Source organism: Pseudopodoces humilis, chromosome 7, assembly GCF_049639895.1.
Source record: "Pseudopodoces humilis isolate 2021_Gansu_Grassland_sample_001 chromosome 7, ASM4963989v1, whole genome shotgun sequence".
NCBI classification, from domain to species: Eukaryota; Metazoa; Chordata; class Aves; order Passeriformes; family Paridae; genus Pseudopodoces; species Pseudopodoces humilis.
Window position 1 is genome coordinate 17,896,079 of NC_142206.1, and position 21,879 is coordinate 17,917,957.

Genomic DNA, 21,879 nt, shown 5'->3' on the forward strand with positions numbered 1-21,879 from the left:
GGAAACTAAAAGGGGGAATGAGGATTTTCAAGAGTTTTCATTCGGTTTCCAAATAGCACTGAATTAGGTAGCTCTCTTGCACTGCAGAGAAAATTCCATTATCTCATTTTAAGAGTATATCTAGGTACAGACTCAGGAACACTCCAGCACTGAGTCACCCTCTCTTTTCACCTGCCATGACTATGACTAGATGTCACACAGGTATGATGTGTTTCTGGCACTGTGAACAAGTTTAATCTTCTTTGCTCAAGTAATACTTTTTTTCTATTTTTTATTTAAATACTTTTTCTTTCTGAAGGTATTCTCGGGAACAAAATATTTTGTCCAATTCTCATCTTGGCTATTGGATGAATAACCAGAACACTCACCCAAAGCACATAGTCTTTGATCATTTCCTTCAAAAGGTATGCAGCTGGCCAGAAGAATTTGCAACTATGAGCTTCGAGTATGAGGTCTGGGGGGATGAGAAGTGCATGTGTCCTTTTGGCCTGGGATTCAAAAATCAAAGTTTTTTGCAGTAGCAAGTGAACTGACAAAGTATAAATAGAGAAACACATAATTACCCCAGATTACAGCTAACAAATCTTCACTGGAGAAAACAGAGCGTGTGTAGGAGAAACTCACTGTAACTGGGGGTTTTGCAGATGACACAGAAGATGCAATTGGAAGGAGCTCTTGATATCCCACAGCAGTAAGAACTGGCCCCTTCGGTGATGCCACTGCAAGACACAAACCAACAGATTCATGAGTAAAACAGGCAGGTGGTCATCAGGAGTCACTTCAGGAACAAACTTTTCAATCCAGTATTACTGGTCCCACAACCCTGTTTACCTCACCTCTGTACTTCCCCACACACTCTTCAACCTCAGCAGTCTGTTACTAAAATGAAACTTGGGTCACCAAATAAACATTAGCTTATTGGAGAGTATCTCTTCTTGCACATTTTCAATACAGAATTGATAAATAAATAAATAAATAAACATTAAAAAGAGGTGACTTTGTCATTGACTCCACTTACAAACTAGAAATGTGAGAGTGAACATGCAATGACAAGAGAATAAGGCACACTGGGCATGCAGAGAAAAGTCCAGGTAAAGAGTGTCCACAGAACAGCAGGCTGTGCCTCCTAGTCCACCAGCAGCACAAGAAACAAGCTTTGTGGGTTCCAAGGAACAATGCACAGAAAGCACTCACAAGAGTGTGGACTTCTGTTTCCTATACAGGGAAAAGGTCATAGCAAGAAAAAGTGAAATTGGTAAATACTTCTAAACATTCAAGTTTCTGAGGCTGACAAATACCAAGGAAACAAGCTTAGTTTTGTGGAAGCAGTTTATGCAGTAAATACCCGCAAATAAAAAGCATCTTCTGCTGGGAGTGGGAAAACTTCACCAAGTGATGCTGCATAGGAAAGAGTTTACAGCTACATTCAAATGCATACAAAAATTTGAATGCATCATCAGCCAATGCATAACAGGTTAGATCTACGTAAAAAAGCAGCAGTAAAGTCAGAGCTGTAGACAAAACCTTTTGAGAAGAACAATCCCTTCCTTTACCATGGCAGCTTTATAGTTGATAATGAATTGCACCACTGTTTTGTGCCACAAAATTTTTGCTAGTGTATACATTTCCTCAGCATTACATTTGGAACTGCACATAGATTTTATAGTTAAGGACAGTGGAATTATCCTCACTGTAAATTATGTAAGGATAAAAAGCCAATCTCTAAAAAAGAACTCTTCCATCCTTAGTGACCACACACAGCCAAGACTGTGCTTTATCTACCCGTTTGAAAGACATTAGGTCTGTAGATCAACAGTGCCTGGCTTGCCATAGTTTAACTCCTACCTTTTTTGCTGTCATTTGTCTGGGTTTTTTAATCTTGTTATTTCAGGTGTTTAATAACACTAATTTCCAGATGGTCAAGAAATCTAACACACCAGCAAGCAGGCTACATCCCTGTTACACATAGGAGTGTCACTGTCTGATATTTTACTGTTATATAAATCAAGCTGGCCCCAAAGAGGCATCAGCAATGCATTCACTAAGCACTGCTTTATTTTGATCTTTCTAAAACAAAGAACTATGGAAGTTTCAAGTATTTCTTCAGAAGGATGAGCTGCCTGATGATTTTTCAATTTGGGTTTTTTTTTCCTAAACTTGACAAATACCAGGAGCAACATCACCTTTTAAGGAAAAAGGCATCTGAAAGCAAAATCCTGCTTTTAAGCCAGAGTGACTCATAACAGCAAAGACTCTTCCTATAAAAACAAACTCAATCATGAAGTAAGAACGAGCTAGAAGCTCTAGTAATAACAATTCAAACAAATCCTTTTTTCTCCATGACTTTTGTGGACTCGTATTGGCTGGTTCAAGCAGGTGCTCTTGGCAGCTACAAAAAAGAAAACAAGTTAGACAGATCACTGGCCTGACCCAGCCTTATCATTCATTTGCATGCCTAGAGAGTACAGTAAACTAGCACAGATGCACAGGAACACACTGCATGCCTTATCTTTTCTATAGGAATGCAGGAGGAAGTCTGTATCTACACTGCAGTCACACGTGCTTTCAACAGAGCTGAGGAGCAGCTCAAGAGATAAGGCAGAGAAGATGCAGGAGCATGCACACAACACTGCCTGCAGCAAGCCTGGGTAGCTGTGCACAGTACCACCAGATCTTCATCATGCCCATTAAACAACATTAATAAAGCCTTATGAGGCAGGGCTGATGAGACTGCAGCCCTACCTCCTGAAACAGAGGTGCTCACTGGCGTCAGAAGAGGAAGCATTATACTGCTGAGAGGACATGACCTCAGTAGGCTGCATCTAAATCTACTATTCAAGCCTAGAAGACATCCAAAATCCTCCTCTTTGAGGAGCATCATAGCCATTGCACAGATTTTCCTTGACCCATTCAACATGTCCATGAGCCCAAGCAACTAAATTTTCAGCAAAGAAGGTGGTGACGCCACCAGCAGAGAATCCAGGGCTCCACTTCCCTCTCCACAAATGACCTGCTGTACAACTCCAGGCAAAACATTTTGTCTGCTTGTGTCCCACCTTCATTCTCAGGCTGGGGCGATTTTCTGTCTCTTCTTCTGACCAGGGATCTTGTACAAGACATCCATATCTAGTTATCATGTGCTGCTGAGCACAATGGGGCCTCTAAGCTTTAAGTTTAGTAACAGAAACCTCAGCTGCAGTGCAACTCCAAGAAGAGCTACAAGGCCCCCGTCAAATCCAGCTACTCCAGGCATCCTGCTCCAGAGACCAGCGGTGTGTTTTCAATCTTTCTGCCCCGGCTTATGTCAAATGCTTACAGGCTCTTTGGCATGTCCCACACCACCTGGAGTCCATCTAAAAAATTCCCTGACAATTCCCAACCACTTAAGAGATTTTTTTTTTCAGGCTAACTTTGCAAGTTCTTAGTGGGGGAAAACTACAGCTTAACAAGGGCAGATGAATTGAGTCCTAATGTCAAGTTCAAACTGTCTGATCAAAAATCTGTCACAGACAGCTCAGCCTGGACTCTGATTTTCTTGCTTTGAAATACCTATATTCCCTCTTCCTACTCCTCCATTCCTCCCTTGGCATTCTTGTGCCAAGGGAGACAGAGATCAAGGTGAGTTCCTGCTGTAACATAGGACAGTTTTTCCTTAGGGCTTGAATTTATCTGCACACTGGTCAAGGAACATGGTTTCTAGATGTAGGACACCTCTCAGTGCTCTAGAACTTTCTAGAGCTTGCTGCTACTTCACTGCATCACTCAGTGGTTCAGTTGGAATGGACCTTAAAGATCATCTTGTCCCCTGCCATGGATAGAGCCATCTCCCATTAGACCAGGCTGCCCAAAGCCCCATCCATCCTGGCATTGAACACTTCCAGGGATGAGGCAGCCGTAAGTTCTCTAGACAACCTGTTCCACTGTCTAATCATCATCATTATTCCAAATACCTAATTGAAATCTAACCTCTTCCAGTTTAAAACCATTGCACCTCATCCTATCACTGCACTAACTGTTTATCTTTCCTGTTGACCCACTAAGTACTGGAAAGCTGCTATAAAATCTTCCAGGCTGAACAACCCCAACACCCCCAGCCTGCCCTCAAAGGTGAGATGCTCCAGGCCTCTGATCATTTTTCTGGCCTTCCTCTGGACCTGTTCCAACAGATCCACATCTTTCCGTGTTGGTGGCCCCAGAGCTGGACACAGGTGGAGACTCACTAGAGCAGAGCAGAGAGGAAGAAGCACTTTCCTGACCCGTTGGCCACACTGCTTTGGATGAAGTCCACGACACACTTGGTTTTCTGGCATGTAAGCAGACATTGTTGGGTCATATTCCTTTTTTTCATCCACCAATACCCTGCCAAGCCCTTCTCCTTCAAGTTGCTCTCAACCCATTGTTGCCCAGTCTGCATTTGTGCTTCATTTTTCCCCTACCCAAGTGCAGGACTCTGCTTGGCCTTGAACTTCATGAGGTTTGCATGAGCCCATCTCTCCAGCTGGTCCTTAGACACTGAGTGGTCCAGCCATCAAATCCATTTCTCTCCATTTTAGAGACAAGGATGTTATGTGAGACACTACCAAATGCTTTGCACAAGTTCAGGTAGATGACATCAGTCGTCCTTCCCTCATCTACCACCTCTGTAACACTGCCATAGAAGGCCACTAGATTTGTCAGGCATGATTTACCCTTAGTGAAGCCATGTTGGTTGTCACCAGTCTTCTCCTTATTTTCCATGTGCCTCATCATAGTTTCCAGGAGGATTTGCTCCATATTTTTGCAAAGCACAAAGATGAGAGACTTACTGGACTTTTTGAAGGCAAAGAGTGGACATGGCAGTAAACACTGGGTACCATGATGTGCTAATATCACCTGGGTTTTCATTAATACGAGCTAAACAATCTTTTTCTACCCCTTAAACTAGAAAACAGCTTCATCCTTCCTATTTTGAGGCAACACCCAAACTGTGATAAATTCCAAACTGCAGTCATTTGGGCAGCAATCCTAAGGAACAGAATCATTATCAACAGAGACACCATCAATGGCATTTGATGTTGATCCTAAAATGGCTTTGCTGTGCAGGTCTTCCCATGAGGCCTTATTATGTGACCTCTTTTTGCCAGCAGTCACAGACACCCAGGGTTAGATTTTAACAGGACAGCAGAGAAATGCTCCAGTTTGTGTCACAACAGCACACAGGACATATATGTGTAGCATGACTCAACCTCCCTGCCATGCAGAGAACACAGAAATTGTAAATTGCCAGCACCACATAGATTAGCCACAGTCACCTTCACCAGTGGCAAGAGGCCTTTTTCAGTCCCTGCTCTGCTTTCAACTGCTGCAACTAATTCAGATAATTTACTGACTGAACTCTTGTATAGACACAAAGTGCCTGTAACAAAACAGAACAAAACAAACAAACAAAAAAAAGCTATTCTCTGAAGTCCGACTCAAAACAAGAGGCTGTGGAAAATATATTTTAAAGCAGACTTGAGTACTGCTTGCTCTTGTTTTTAAGAGGAAAAATACCAAAAAGAAATGTCAGCAAGATTCTTCTCTGTACCACCACCCACCAGTCTCCTACCCACTCCTGGTTTTTTATTTATGTGGGTTTTTTTTAATTAAGGTAACTTGTATTTTTTGCCTACATGGTCTCCCATCAAACAAAACTCCACTTGACAACTTGCAACCATTTGAAATCTCTTCCTTCAACTTCTATTGTTTGATGCAAGATATCTTCACACTGTCAGGAAAGACTACTCTCCTGCCATGTCCATAGCCATCACCATGTACTCAAGCCCCAGCAAATCTGCCAGATAAGCTATCTCCAGCTGGTATCTTATATATATTATATATATAAAACATGGGGGAATATATAAATAGTTATTCCCTTCCTACTCCTGTTTTAGGATTTCCTGAACTATACGCTATTCTTATCCTCCTTAGGTCAGCATTAACCCTGACAACCATATTTCTGCAACATTAGTTCACTCTTGTCTCTGGAAACCACTGGATTGATTTTACTTTCTGGAGTTATTCTTGACATAATCCAGGATACAGAACTGCAGCCCATTTATGTATCAGCTCTTAAACTGATGAGCATGTGTAACTTCTATTAGAGTTAGTGCAAACAGCAGACTGTCACTCAGGCACTCTGCTCCAAACATCCACTTGCACTCTGCATACCTCCTGTGAGCTTGAAAAAGACTTTGTTAAATATTTGCATTCTGTGTTTCTGCTTGCAAAGTCATCTGTGCTCAGCACTGATAGCTGCAAGATCTGTGATCCTGCTTTGGCTCTTCCCAAGCCTCAGCCTAACTGGTAACAAAGTCTGTTCTTCTCATGCAGAGCTTTTACTTTTATGATTTTTATTCCCAAATACAGAGCACAAATATGAGGCTTTACATTCTTCCCTAATCTGGGCATTCTAGAGAGAATCAGCAACACAAACAACCCATCCCTTAGGAAGAATGAGAGTGTCCAGTGTAACTGTCTGGGGCAGTTACTCCTCAGAGCAGGTAAACAAAGGAGGCAACACAGGCGACTCCTGAAGGTATCTCTGCATCAATCACTGCTTTCCTTCCTTGTCATGTAACTCTCAACGTCTGTCTTTGTATCTCGTGCTTCTAGATCCCAAGAAGATCTCTGCAGCACATGCTACGTATCACCAGAGAGCACAGAGGCAGCTCCCATTACACCCTTCTGTATCAGTCAAAAAGGAAAGGCTTCCTGATGTTGACTTTTCATTCATAATCAAGAAAAATTATTAATGCAGGTCATAATAGTAATACTTTCAAAATTCATAATTAACTCAAAATTATTCTAAGTTCAAAACATGAAACCATAATTAAGGTCTGCAGCTTTAAACTTGGTTTCTGCTTTTAGCTGCTATGCCTAAAAAAAGGGCTGATTCTCCCTGATTAGTAACTATAAAACATATAAATGTTTAGATTAAAATATCCCATACACTAAAGTTCAGCATGCAAATTTGTTAAGGAAGATAGAACACCATTCATTTAACTAAGATATGCAATAAATAATACATTTATTCAGGTTTCATTTTTTCCCATTTTAGATGTGGATTTACTTTTTATTCAAGTTGGGGTGGTGGGTTTTTTTATTTGTTTCTTCTTTTGTTTTCCTGTGATTTTTTTATTTGCTTAACTTTTACTGCCCTTGGAAGTAAACTGTTGTTAAGGGAACTTTCCTGTCTGACCATCCAGAAGCCACTGTCAGTCACACCACTCCAGACTTTCACTCCTGGGACCAAAGTACCTTCACAGTGGGCAGCACCAGGTCACAGCCCCCTGCCTGTGGCTGCCACTCTGTTCCCCACCCAGAGCACAGCCTGCAGCTCCCACTGCAGCTGCACTTCCAGCTACCTGGGTGTCCACACCTCAACAAGAGAAGAAAGCAGGTTTAAAATTGCATTTTAAATTGTTTCTAAAAGAGTATTATCTGTAATGGAAGAAAGTAAGGCAATGTGACTGCATCAACCAAAAACAGAGAGAATATCTCACCATCCCTCATTTAGTCTTTCCTGAATCCCTTCCTGACACAAGCTATATATGACATTCTCAACTCTCAATCAGTCTCACAACCTCACAAGTTACCTGTCATGGAACTGCTTCTGTTGTAGAACTTCAATGACAAATATTCTCCCTACACCTGTAGAATAGGCTATTGCTCTCACGGGTTATCCTGGCACTGCAATGAACTCTTTTTCCAGACGATTAGGCCATTGATTTCCTGTGGTGCGAGCACTTTCATTTTCCTTTAAAGCCCTCACCAAACCTGCACTAGCAAATATTTCTTAATTTAGACACTATTAAATGGTTAGGGAAAGTTTAAATCTCAACCTGATTTGTCATTATTTCAAATTCACCACTGAAGAGGTTTCTTTTCAGAGAATACATTTAATTGCATATCTATGATTATGATTATACACACAAACAAATATAGACACAGCACTGTTTAAATGCATTGATTCCAATACTCATCCAGATTCTTAAAAACATTCCAGGGCTTTGGGAAAAATAGGGTATTTAAAAAATATGGCAGGTACTTAGCTCCTGAAATATATTCCCAGTGAACATAGCCAACTGTAAGCCTTTAAACAGACATCAAAGGTATTTTCTAAAGGAAATATTCCAATTCCCAAAGAACTGATACATCGCCTACAGTATCCCAGGATTACACACACTTGTCTCTCTGTCATCCTTAACAGCATAAGGACTATTCTTCCCATGCTGTCATGGGTATGGACCTGAGACACCACGAGGATGAAAAAACCAGCAAGCGCAGGATCCTCCCCACTCTCCAAGCTCCCTCTGAGCAAGGGTAGTGCAGCACGGCCTGAGCTGACTGATAGTTTACTAGCTAGGTCCAGGGTCATGCTACACTTTTTCAGAGGTGTTTGTGGCATGACAGTGACTCACAGCAGCATTCAAGCTGTCCTGAGATCATTCACAACACTTGACAAAGTGCAGGAAGACAGAAGTGACCTTCCCAAAGAGTCTGCTGCACAGCTGGGAGCTGAACCAAGTGTCACCATGCTCCCAGTGAGCACCCAGCTCCATGGGGAGCTACAGGTAGACATCCTCCCACAGACATGGCCAGAGCAAATACTTAGAAGCACCCGTGCAGGAGCAAGGTAGACAGGAAAACAGACAATGAAGGCAAAGGAAATTCTGGTGGTAACAACAACAGTTTACACATCACTCAATTTCCTATTCGAGGGCATGGCATTCTGAGTTTTCTAGTATTGTAATATGTGCAAAGTATTTGCTTGTTTGAGGGGAAGGGGGGGAACTTTTAAAGCTTTTCAGCTTATTCTTTTAAGCTAGTGACTTAAAACAACTGCTACCTTAATTTTGTTGCTGTGGATACACCAACACACATTTTCTTCCCAGAAAATCTCCAAAACAATAAATTACATCATACAGATTTTACCACGGTCCTTCCGGGGAGAAGACACACCTCTCCTATCCTTGCTCTTTGCAGTAACTTTAAGTTACCACAAACACATTCGTAGTTTTAAGGCAAGTTTTGATCTTTTGCTCTCCCGAACCAACCATCCAAAACACACAATCCAAGTGAGTTTTCCATCTCGGATTGCAGCACTCCCTCTGCTCTGCTCTTCCATCTGGCCGCAGAGTAGCTGGCGGCGCCCCAGGCCCCCATGCTGGCAGAGCAGCGCGGCATCGCTGCGAGCCCATGGGCCAGCCATCACAAATAACGCTCCTGGCTGGGCCACAGCAGCCCTGGCAGGCACTCCTGGTCAGTGAAGAGCTGCTGTGCAGCAATTTCAGAGCGCTGGGCTTTGGCAACAGTGTGAGCACTGGATGTGACCCGCTCTGGGGAAGCACAGCGCAGCACAGGTCTATCTGAGCTGGGACAGCAGCATTCACACTGTCCAAAGAGGAACACCTTCAAACACACCAGTATCAGAATCGGGGACAAGATGAGACACTTATTATAGAATAACTGCACTGAATACACTGACAATTTTTGATCTACACAGGAATCAAATCATCACCTTTGGACAGGCTCAAATACAGTTTATAACCCACACTTACCTGCACAGTTTAGAAAGCATCTAAATCAATACTTATGTACTAAGTTTCTATACCAAAAAACTATACATATTGCTGGTACCCCAAACATCTTCCCTCTGGAGGATTCAGGAAACAGATTTTAATGGGATCCTTGCTACCAGTAGGCCCCAGAAAAACCAAATGGACCTCATCAAAAATCATCATTAGTTTCTGTGTTTGCTTTAAGTTCCACTGTAGAAATGTAGGCTGGCATAAAGTACTGCAAATATATCGGAATATTTTACACTCTGTCAGGAGACCCTACTTGGTCCGGAATCAACAACTTTAAATTATTTAATGGTTTCCGAAAGTTTTGTGCTGAATCAGTTACAGCAATGCCACATTGCACCATATTAGTTAAAGAAACTTGACAGTAGATGCAGTTCTTTGCCTCCTGACCTGATCCTTATTACACAGGGAAAGCAAATACCAACAGAGCTCGAGTCTTCACTTCTCTGCCCTCAGTTCTCACACATCATAGAACCAACACTTCAACTTACTGGTCCATCTTGCAACCAAGATCTGCCCTTCAAATCCATCTATCATAATACCTCTTTACTACATTTACCTCAGGAAATTTCTGGGGTTTTTTGAGGCAGACTGGCCAGTGTAGCATACAAGTAATTGCTTGCATATGCTTCCAAAAAATGGGGGGAAATAGGAAAAAAATATATATCATATATACATTAAAATAAATATTTTTTAAAAAAAAAGCTCCACATAAGTCTATGATGAGACAGAGAGCCAAATGTGAAGTTTCAGAAATTCAGAGAAGACAAAGATACCACCCTCAAGAAAACTGAAATTTAAAGCACTTTGCCCTGCTGTCTTGCGGTTTGCTACAATCACACAAGAGCTGGCAAAGTAGATGAAATGCTACAGGTGGAGATTAAACTTGCAGGGATAACAGCTGTTCACTGACCACTAGTAGCCTTACAGCATTATGGCTAACCAGCATATTTCTTGTTAGAAGCATGCCAGGTCAATAACAATGATGATGCCTTATATTCACCTCTCCCCAGCAGTTTCTGCCATCTGCCTTTGCTCTTCTGTCTCACCTTCATCCTGGCACAAGTCTAAAACTACTCTAGTTTACCCTTCATACATGCATGTTGTTATCCCCTTTGTACAGCTAGTGCTGCACTCAATGCTTGGCTGATGCCCATCTTTTACTATACTAGAATGCACTACTCTATTGAAAACATAAATTTAATTTGCAACTGTAAGAAATGCTGCTGTTGCGATCTACACTGAGACTTCACTAAAGAAATATGCTGTGGCTGTATCAAAACCTTGTATCACTTAAGATATAAGTAAACTCCTGCTATGAAGATAACATCCTCTCACTTCTGATCTGCTTTAACATTAGGCAGTTCATGGGAGGATAAAGCAGAAATATGATACCTCACAGCTGGATGGGAACAAAAGTCGAAAGTCAGCCACAGGAAGTCAAGCAAATCCTGGACCTGTCTGGAAATAATTCCTCATTACAGCACAGGTTGTGAAGTATTAAATGATCCAAGTTGCTCATGTTCTACAGAGCAGAAGAGAGGCTTAAGAAACAACACCCTAACTTAGAAATACAAGATTTTTATTTATTTTTTTTTGTAACTGGTCCATGCTTTCCATGATATTCCAATACCATAATATTCCCAACACTAAGCCAGTTACAGGATTTCATCTCCAATGAGCACAAATCCAGCCAGCAGATTTACACCACCTCCTTTCCAGATATTAATCTCCCAATGTAGGCAATGCTTATGAACTCGTATGGAAGTCCCCCGCAATTCCATGAAGCAAGGTCAGTTGATACTGATTAATGATCTGGCTCAACATATCCACTGATATGTTGAGGAACTGACGCACTCATTAGCTATCCTAAACAGCAGGATATTACAGTAAATGATGACAGCTGCTGTGTGTAGCTTTTCAAACCTATTTTCTATGCCTTCAAATAGAGCTAGCATTGGAGGTGTCCTTTACAGAAAAAAGAAAAAGCATCTATAGATCAGCACTCTGTACAGAGTCCAGCAGTCTGCAAGTGTTACTTGACAGCATTTACAAAGCAGTGACGCACACAGTGTAAAGCCTTTGCTAACACCAATCCACATGGAGTGCCTTGAGTAAAAGCAGACACTTAAAAGTGTAAAAAACACTCTCCTCTCCTTATTTTCCCCAACATAAAGCCTGGCATCCTCCCTGCCTCCTGTATGAACCCCTGAGCTCTTCTTTCTGCCTTTATAATGTTTATAATTTCTCTTACTTTTAAAAAGTATGTGAATAGAGGCACAGCTTGAATTCACAAGGGGAAAATAATGTTTTCCTATACCTCCTAAAATCTCTCAAAATCTAAATATTTAAAGACATTCTGTTATGCCCCTCTATATGTCTTCACAGACTTCAAAAATGTCATTCCACCTGGCTGCTTCTTCCAGTCTCTCCCACACCCATGCTGCTGTACTTACCACAAAAGTGTTCGCAGAAGGCAGCAAACAGGACAGGACAGCTTGGGCCCTTTCACCTCCTGTGCATTTGCACAATGGGTATTGTTCCTGCCTCAAAGACATCCCAATTTAAACAGATGAGGCTGTGAAAAAAAAACCTGTTTACTTCATTTATAGGTGTTCAGGAGACTAGGAACCTTACTCACGGTCACAGAAATTTATGGCAGAAGAAATGAACTCATACATCTCAATTCATTAGTATAACTCCAGTAACATCTTTCCTTTCAAGAGCAGGGTGTCCAGTCATTTCTCACCATGTGAGGTCAAAAAGGACTTTAGCTGCAGACGGAAATTTTTCTCTTGTTCTCCCTGACCTGAGAAGTGACGATGATTTCCTGGATTTCATTACTTGAATGCATATACATGAATGGTTACAGCAAATCAATGTTAATGCAACAAACAAGGTATGTCCTCTTCATACCTGTGATAACAGCTCTCTTGGGTGCTCTAAGAAATAGCCTCACAAAAACATCCCAGGCTCATTTCCCTGACTGTTTGCCTCTTGAATTACTGGATCTGAATACATACATGGAAACTGAGGCACATATAAGAAAGAACAATAGTGAAAAAAATTCCTTCAGACCCATTCCTCTCGGAAACTCCTTAAGTTGTGCCTGCAAGATAAAAGAAACTAACAGTCTAAAGGTTCCATGGAGAAGAAAACACCAATCAACCAGGGAGACAGGGTGAGCAAGTGGGAAAAGTACACAGTGAAACAAGCTGAGAAAACTCTGCTTTTATCCCCTCACGGAGGCTACCTGAAGGGAGCCCAAGGCTGATATCTTTTTGAGAAGAAGCAAGCAGTGAAAGAATAGGAGACTGAAGCTCTTTGCCACTTTTTTATCATGCTGATGGAATGCAGCAGGAAGCTGGTCTTGCAGCTCAGGACAGTTCTTCTTATCTTGTAAAAAACAACTTCACAAGACTTGTGCAGTGGTTTGTGCAACACATCCTAACCATCTCTGTGAGAGCAACAGGCACTAAAGGCATAAATCCTGCGCTACAGAGCTATGGCTCAAGGCAGCATGCTGCAAGGGAGAGGAAGTGATTCTAATTACAGCTCTGATCCCTTTGCTCCTGCCTGCAAGAGAAGTCAAATTTAAGGAATTTGCTTAACCAGTGATGCCTTTGCTATGGTAGTAAAAAGCCACCCACTTCGTATTCTGGACTAGCCAGGCAGCATAGTACCTTCTTCATCTCCATACCCAGGAGCCTCTCAGCAACTCTAGCTCACCATAATTACATGTAAACTTACACAGAGCACATATCAGCCAGTTTTGAAATGGGAATGAAGTCAGCAGATGATCAAACTTGAGGAAACTTCTGTAACCTCTAAGTAAGCATCGACAAGACAGTGTAAAAACCATAACGTGCTGCTTCAGAGTATTTTCCTTTTCAGAGGCTTTGTCAGAGTAACAATCCTCATACATACTCCCTGAGTCACCAACTGGAGACTTCACATGCCTCAGTTCTACCCTCACGTCAACAACTCCAATTTAGAAATCAGAGCAGAAAGAGAACATCAAACACATTCATCAAGATCCTCTCATCTCTCACTTGCTAAACAGAATTATATTTACATTAGCAGCATCTGTCACGGAATTAATACAAAAGCAAGATTTTTTTGGCCAATTTATCAAGTAACAAGGATATTTCCTGAGCAAACACTTCCACTGCCCTATTAGGTGCACCCATCTAACCACTGTGCCAGTAAAGGCACATAGGAGTCTTTTCTCTTCAATAAAAACCATCACAGGAATGAAGCAAAAGGATTGCAATAGATATGAGAAACAGCCCTTTCAGAAAAGCATCAATATGTTTAAATGAAGATACTATCTTAGAAAGAGCAAATAAACTGCAGTATTTTCCTTCAGATAAAAAATAAGCAATGTTTAAACAAGGTAGTCATTTTGCACTGATGGAATCCAGCCAACTTCTGCAAAATAACACTTTACTGAAAAAGCTTTCCGGTTCATAGCCATTGGTATTATCCCAGAATAAGAATGCTGGAAACTGGATAGTTTGTGGCACTACAAGAGAAAGTTAGAGTAGTACATTTATAACACTCTGAGACAGCAAATGCTATAGTCTGTTTGGTACAGTACCCATCTTCCCCCTCAATCATAGATGCAATCACCCTCACATATTGTAGGGTAGTCCCACTGCCAGGCAAGGGAATGCTGAACAGTATGGATGTGAGGAGGTGGATTCCACAAAATCCAGCCACTGGGGAAGAGAATTTTCCCTCTGTTTCCCACTGCCTTTTTAAGGAGCATGCAGCTTCTGTGGATCTTGCTACTGGGCACATTTTGTAGAGCAGAAAGTAATTCCATTATAGATTTATCTTTTTCTTCTACTAACTCTTCCTTTGTAAAATCAGCAAGTAAAATTTCTGTAAGGTCAAAATTGGCTTTTCACCCTCTAGGGACCCAACTGGTCTTTTCAAGCAGTTTAATAGCCTTTATCTCTTGAAAACATTTCAATTGTGTGGTTGACTCCTCTGATTGCCCTTACATTATAAATATATCTGCAAGCCCTGCTGACAGCATGAGGCACACGTTACACAGCACAGCCAAGTGACATTTTTCTGTTGAATACACAGAATTATAGGAGCACATTCTGAGGATATCATCTATCCTCTAACGCCTACAAACTCTAAGGAGACCTTGAGCCAGCTTGCAAAATGGCCAGGCTGATTCTGTGACAATATTCATGCAGCTTTAGCCTTACTCGGCCATGAGATGCATCATAGACCATTTTCCAAGACTGACATTCCATTCCTAACCATTACATGATTCTACATCCTACACAGAAGAGTGACTTCATTCAGGCTACAATAAGTCTTTCAGACTCCACTCTCCATTAGATTTTTGCTCTGGTCATACAGGGCTATTAAAGCATGAACAGGTCCTGCTGATCGCTCCTCAGCTCTCCAGATGACAAATCCCCATAAGGACAGGACCACAGAGCCCTGCTTAGTGGGATTCTACCAACTGTGTGCTGCTGTGGTAGCCATTGGTTCCTGATGTTCTCAACCTTCAGCAACCCCACAACAGAAGGGTCCTTTGAGAGACTGCTCGCCCAGCCTCCCTTCCTGAACCCAGGTGAGCTCCCCTTCTACCAAAACTCTCCAATTTATATACTGGGCATGATGCCCCATGGTGTGGAATATCCCTTTGGTCAGTTCGGGTCACCTGTCCCAGCTGAGCTCCCTCTCAGCTTCTCTTGCAAACCTCCTCACCATGCTAAGGAAGTCCTTGACTTAGGATAAACACCACTCAGCAAAAAACCAAAACATCCCTGTGTGTTACCAACCCCATTCTCATTCCAAATACACAACACAGCACTGTGACAGCTACTGAGAAGAAATTAACTCTACCCTAGCTGAAATCAGGACAGCAATAAACATATCAAATGGTAGGTTAAGAATCTCCAGTCAACATATGCAGGAAAAAAAGGAAAAATCATTTTTAATAAGCACCATCAGTCATGCAAAGGTGCAAACAAGATATTTCCAAAGGAGATTTTTCTGTTACTAGGTCTAGCATCTCAGATAGCTCAGAATTACAGAAAATCCCTAACCACACCACTGGCACATGAGGGGAAGGATTTTGTAATCCAAACAATTTTTTAAGAGACCTACAGATGAAGAGCAGTACAAGATACTTTTGCAGATTATATCCTGCTGCAGCCATTGCGCATGAAGTGCTCTGATCATATTACAAGGAAATATTTGTCCCTGTTGAAGATACTTTACTTGGTGTGGCTCTGATTTCCACACACACACCTTAGCAGAGCCTGAAAAATACAAACCAGCTTCTTGCAAGCTTATTTGGATGTTGAGTATTTCAAGCTCTAGGTACCTCAAAACCTTAAATACAGCAAAACAAGTTGAATGCTATCATCTCACTTCACTTTGCTGACTGCAGAAAAATATCCTAGAAACCCATTTCTTCACATAGCTAATTCATCTTCCTTGTGTGGGAAGAAACCCGTTTCCTCAGAGAACAGAACAGTGTGCCAGAGACAGCCACTGATGTACTGGCTTTTAATGTTGATTTCATATAGCTTGTTGGACTGAAGCCATGACAGAGGCATTTGTTATTCCTTCCCCTCCAAGCTTGTACCAAAACACAAACAAGGTCTTCACCATAAGACCAGTAAAAAGCAGTTAGCCTATTTCCTTAAAGCAACACAAAGCATCTCTACTTAATTCTTATTTTTAGATTGGAAACATAGTTTTAAGTTTATGAGGATTTTTTAAAAGGAATCATATTACAACCTAATTCTTCCATATTCTATTTAGGACATTCAAGTAACCTTTCAAGTACTCCAGAGAACAATGTCCACCCGAAGTTTCTGTGATAGAAGGTTCTTTTTTTAAGTTTGCACACATAATGCCACTTTGACTTCTGAGGTTAACTCAAGCTTTACAAATATAGCAGAGTGTCAAATACTGCTTTCATTGAGTACCAAAGTGTGAATTCTCCAATTTGCATTTTTCCCAAACGTCAATACTTCACTGGAAAAACAGAGTTGAAAAGTCAGCATAGTTTGTTTCTCTTTCCTGCTCTACAGCTACAAATATGGTGGAAAAGTCAGAAACCTACTTATTCTATAAATCAAAATGTCACAGGACCTTGTCTTTTCCTTAAAATAACGCCTAGCTGTATCTTTCATTGTTAAAATACTTTTTGTAAGTCAAAACTCTCAATGACCAAAACCAGCCACCTAGAAATGACTCTATTTAAAAATTAGATAATGTTACATATAGGACACAATATGATAAATCCATCTCCTCCCAGACCCCTTTTGCTTTATCAGCATTCAAAATAGTAAAGCTGGGGGAGGGGAGAAGGCCATGGGGAAGATTAATTCAAGTGAAACTAAAATTAAAGTATGAATGGGTGTCATTGCAGTCTCTATTCAAATGTCTTCAAATCACCAGTAATCAATTCAGCTATAGCAACCAATGACAAAGCTACTTGAAAACAGTATACAATGAAAGATTTAAAGGAGCTGCTTAAGTTTTTTATTTGCCATCAGAGATCACAGCCACCATCAGGGTTCTGTGTTTCTTGAGTCGTTGTCCTCAGTTTCAAACGACAGCCATATGTTTCACATTAAAATGAAGGACAACCAAGTGTCCTTGAAGGATCAGACACAGTTCTCTTCTAAAAATCATGCACTCATCCCATGGTTGCATAACCAGGCACGAATGGACCTCCTGCATCCTCGTGATTTCCCTGTTGCTGCTAACATCTGACACCATTCACATGCTGGACACCAAGACATGAGGAAACAAAAGCAAAATCTCAAAGTAATGGGGAGCAAACGACATCTCCAGGTCTCCAAGGCTGGCAATGCAGAGGACTATGATAGGTGAGCTGGCGCCCAGCCTGCCAGAACTTTGGCTTTGTCAGCCACAGCGATTTGGCAACCTCTGTTTGTTACCGCAGACCTCCATCGGTGAGGGATTGTTGTTGAGCTATTGAGAAACATTTAATGAGAACCACATGTTTCCCAAGTGCTCTGGGATGTAACCTAGCACAAGAGAAAAACAAGAAAGTTCAACAGCTTTTATGACAATACAAGCATTTTGGCTTTTACGTGTGTCTTGCAGTAAAACATGCAGTGACCCATGCCCTCTGCCAGCTCTGGAGAGCCCCTGCCACCAGTGTGACTGATCACACTGCCAATAGTAAATCTGTCACCCCTGTTGGGATGAAACATTCCCATCTTAGCTAAAGCCCTGATCTACAGCTGCATTAGGATACACAAATCTCTCCCTGGAGTTGCAGAGGACACGTGGAATTGCAGAGCATACCATGAACATATTATGCAGCTGCATCTAAAGATTTCTCATCAACATGAAGACAGGCAGCGTAAGAGGAATGCTATCAGAAGGCCCCTTTTTCAAAACGTATTTAGAGACTTTATAAAAAATTACACTGATTGAAGTTTTCAAATCAGCCCAAAAAAAAAATCACATTCAAAGAGAGCAAGCATCCTACACCTAAGTTCACAGAGCAAATTAGGAGCAGAGCTAAGTCTGCTCAGCCTCACAAACCCCTGTTCTCACTGCTACAGCTGCAGCAGTTAGGCAAAAGTTATACACAGCCATATGTATTTACAGCATTACACAATAAACCATCATAAAAATCAACACTGGGTTATATTGTGGGAAGTGCCATCCAGATGGCAGGCAGATCTCGAGTTATTGCCGCAGGCAGCCGAGAAAAAGATCCTGGATAGAAGGACACTGCACTGGCAGGCAGATGAACCAGAACAGCAGCTCTCAATCAGCAAGACCTGCCTCTTCAGCAAGGTGCCAGCATCGTAGGGATGAGATACAGGTGACAGCCTACAGTATCCCCCAGTCATACTCCTGGCACCAGGACCTGAAGTCAAGGTATCACTGCAGAATAAGTTAAGATAGAAGGGAAGTGGATTCCACCAGGGTGAGGAAGGGAGAAAGGGAAAAAATTTAAAAAAAAAAAAATAAAACCAAAACAAAATCACCCTTTTTCACCAGAAAGGCTACAGAAAAACAGGAAACATTGAGCAGAAGAATCTGAACAGTTATCCTTTAAGCAAGAATGAACTCCCAGATAAATAATACCTTTGTGTATGTAGAGCAATGTGCTTATCTATGTCTCAGAAACAGAAATAGCTACAAGCTACCCTGATATTATGCATAAATCAGACAAAACTACTGAAAAAACACATCATCCTGAAGTACAAGCACCCACTCCAAACCAAGAGCTCTGACTGAGCTGGCTCAATATTCCCATAGCCTCTCTCCCATCCCTTCACTCCCTGTATTCACTGCCCCTTGCAATCAGACAAGACATTTTTCCAGCCTGGCTCCACACCACAATGTACAACAGTCACCTGCCTTCACAGTCAAGGGCAGCACAGCTTCCAAGACCTTGCTGAGACAATGCAAGCCTAAGTGGCAGACTCCTTTCAGTGCCAGCATTTTACCCTGCTTTGTACAATCCAGGAACAAGTGCAGTGGTCCCACACAGGTCTCTTCCAGGGCCTAACGCAAAGTTCAGCAGCAGCAGGGGTCAGTGGAAAGTTCCAGGTGGTTCAGGCACTTTCATCTTTTTTCTCCAAAGCTGTCAAAATAAACCATCCCAAACTTTCAAAAAGTCTCAGAGTCTGCTACTACAGATAAAAACCACTATGCAATAATAGAAATGGAGAAATGAGATAATGTCTCAGAGACACACAGAGAGCATCAGAAGTAAAAAAGGCTAGAGCATCACTGAATTCAACCTCAAAGGTCTCTCTTTTAATCATCTAGTGCATGCCCCAGACAAGGAATATATTACTTTTTACTGCTAACTGGTGAGGGCCATCTTCTCTATAAGGAGCACCCATAAGACATGATGGAGCAAATGTCAGGAACAAAGTAAGTAGTGTGTGCTACGAATTTCAGAGACAGTTATTTTCCAGCAATCATTTTAATATTTGAAAGGTTTTATTGCATTGGGTTAATAGTGATTTTATTACATAACCAGAGCCCTACAAAATGCAAAAACAATCACTGGGAAAACATAGCAATTGGTTCTCAAAGCTTAATTGGCAGATCAGCTTTCTCAAGAAGATTTATTCATGCTCTGCTTCCATTTGACACTGAACTCCTTAGAATTTTCACTTTAAAAATAAAAATTCATATTGCATTCTAGAAGTTGAAATCCTTTACCCTATTTACTAAACCAGTAAGTTTGCTAAAATTTCCTCCATAATCCTTAGTGACATCATTCTCGGACTCATTTACTGAAGAACAACAATAACAACTTATTTGGCCTTATTCTTTTTAATAAGAAACACTGCAGAGAGCTTCTAACATGAGATGCAGCTTCCTTAAAGCAATGGAGCAGTTCCCAGCTATCACACCAAACCTCATTATACTCATTGCTTGGCAAGCAATATTTTTTGCATATTTATTCTGGCAATTTCTTCCAAAGCTTACTGGAGCTAATGGGTTTCAAAATCAGATGCTAAAAGGGAGATGGGTTCTAAAATGAGTAGCCCAAACCAAGTTATTCAAACCAAACACATTGAAGGAATTAAATCCATCAACTTTTTTGTTCTGCCTGAAACTTAAGAGCTCTTTACCCCTGAGCTAACATCACAACAGGACTAATTCCAGCTCTAAACCATGGAGGAACATTTCTGAGTAATCTCAGTGCGCCTGCTAGATTTCAAGGATAAATTAGTGCACTCTTTTTGCACTAGCTCTGCCATTCATCTCCACTGTTAAGTTACTCAGCAGGCAAGAAACAGAGATTCCAACACCAAGGTAATTCCCTCCCTCTAATACATATGTCTGGTTACTATTGTATGTCTTCCACTGGCAGGAGAAAGTGAGGTTATGATTGTGTGTGAGCTGTGTGGTGCTATAAATCAGAGCAAGCATATTTTAACAGTCAAGGAACCTCTTTTTTATACAAACTTTGTTCAAGGAAAGGATTTTGTCAAACACTGTGAGCAGAAACACCCTCTTTGCAACAGAACAGATGTCGATTACAAAACCCACAAGCCCTCTGTGTCAAAAACAATTATTCAGAGAACATCCTACACCTGCACAGTTGAGGGTCAGATTTAAGACTGGGACCCATTTGCATTTACAAAGTTACAGTGAGCATGCAAGTCTCCCAGCTGCAATAAATACAGCTACAGAAATAGGGACAGAAGGCAGAAACTCCAGTCCTTGTTCAAGTCCTGAATGCTGAACAACAGACTCTAGGGATTTGCAAATTTATTGAGGAGATTAAAGGCACACAGACATTTAAAGGGATTTTCAAAAGTACCTAAGCAAGTTAAAAGCTTTGAAAATTTTACTAAGCATCTGTTCACATCTCTGGAAACTTAAATACATTTGAAATCCAACCCCAAGAGCATATTAAAGGAAAATTCAATCTGAGGAACTTAACAAGCATACTAAACTTCACAGTCTCCAAAAACTGTGTTTATTCACACTTGCCTTAGTTGAAGAAAGCTTTTAAGAAGTCTCTCTTCTAGACTCCCTGGCATGAGAAAACAGGAAAAATTGTTCATGTGAATGAGTGATGAATGCAAGAACAAGAAAAGGCAGGTCAGTCTAGGGGACAGCATCCTTGCTACTGGGGTTCAGAAGAAATGCAGTGAAGCAATGTGACCTGGACAGTAATTTTCCCACTCTGAGCCACGGCCTTCTCATATTTTTCAGCCCACTGAGCTTACATGCTTTTTTTGGATCAGAGAATTTCTATTACTCTGTACCCATACAGGGGCTAGTCCACAGCCTTCATGTCCTCTAGCAATGCCTTAAACACTCTGCTATAACCTGATTCCTAGATGAATTCATGAGCTCTAGATCAATTTCCTGATTAGAATTAGTTAACTACATAATACTTAGAACAACCTGAGCCTACCACTGGGTAGAGTTTTTCAATATATGTCTGTATATATAACACCAATGCTCATAATAAATGGTCCTTAAATACCTAAAACACATGTAAACATGTTTTAATATGCCTTTATATATAGATACATAGACAAATGCAAGCACCAGGCTCTTGGGTATGTAAATGGCATTTTATAAAGGTCATCTTTTCATGCAGAAAGAAAGACTGATGAAGGTTAATTAAATTAAAGTCTACATTTATCCAAACTCTCCAAAGCAAGGACTTTAATAGCATCCTTAAATAACAGCCAGTAGTTTTAAAATATCTTTGAGAACATGATGATCAGATAAGTCTTGGAGCAAGGCAGAAAAAATC

The 21,879-nt window shown here is 41.1% G+C and overlaps 1 protein-coding gene across 8 annotated transcripts in view; it reads right to left on the bottom strand.

The window, feature by feature from the left end:
* Positions 1–21,879, bottom strand: part of TSPAN4 (tetraspanin 4) — a 427,450-nt gene that overhangs the window by 358,359 nt on the left and 47,212 nt on the right. For 4 of the 8 annotated variants that reach the window (XM_088057603.1, XM_014252145.2, XM_088057600.1 and 1 more), the window contains exon 2: positions 564–719. The gene's annotated coding sequence lies outside the window, so the exon portion shown is untranslated. Of the gene's footprint in view, positions 1–563; positions 720–21,879 lie in introns of those variants that run through there. The other 4 variants (XM_088057604.1, XM_014252146.2, XM_088057606.1 and 1 more) reach the window with 2 other exon arrangements.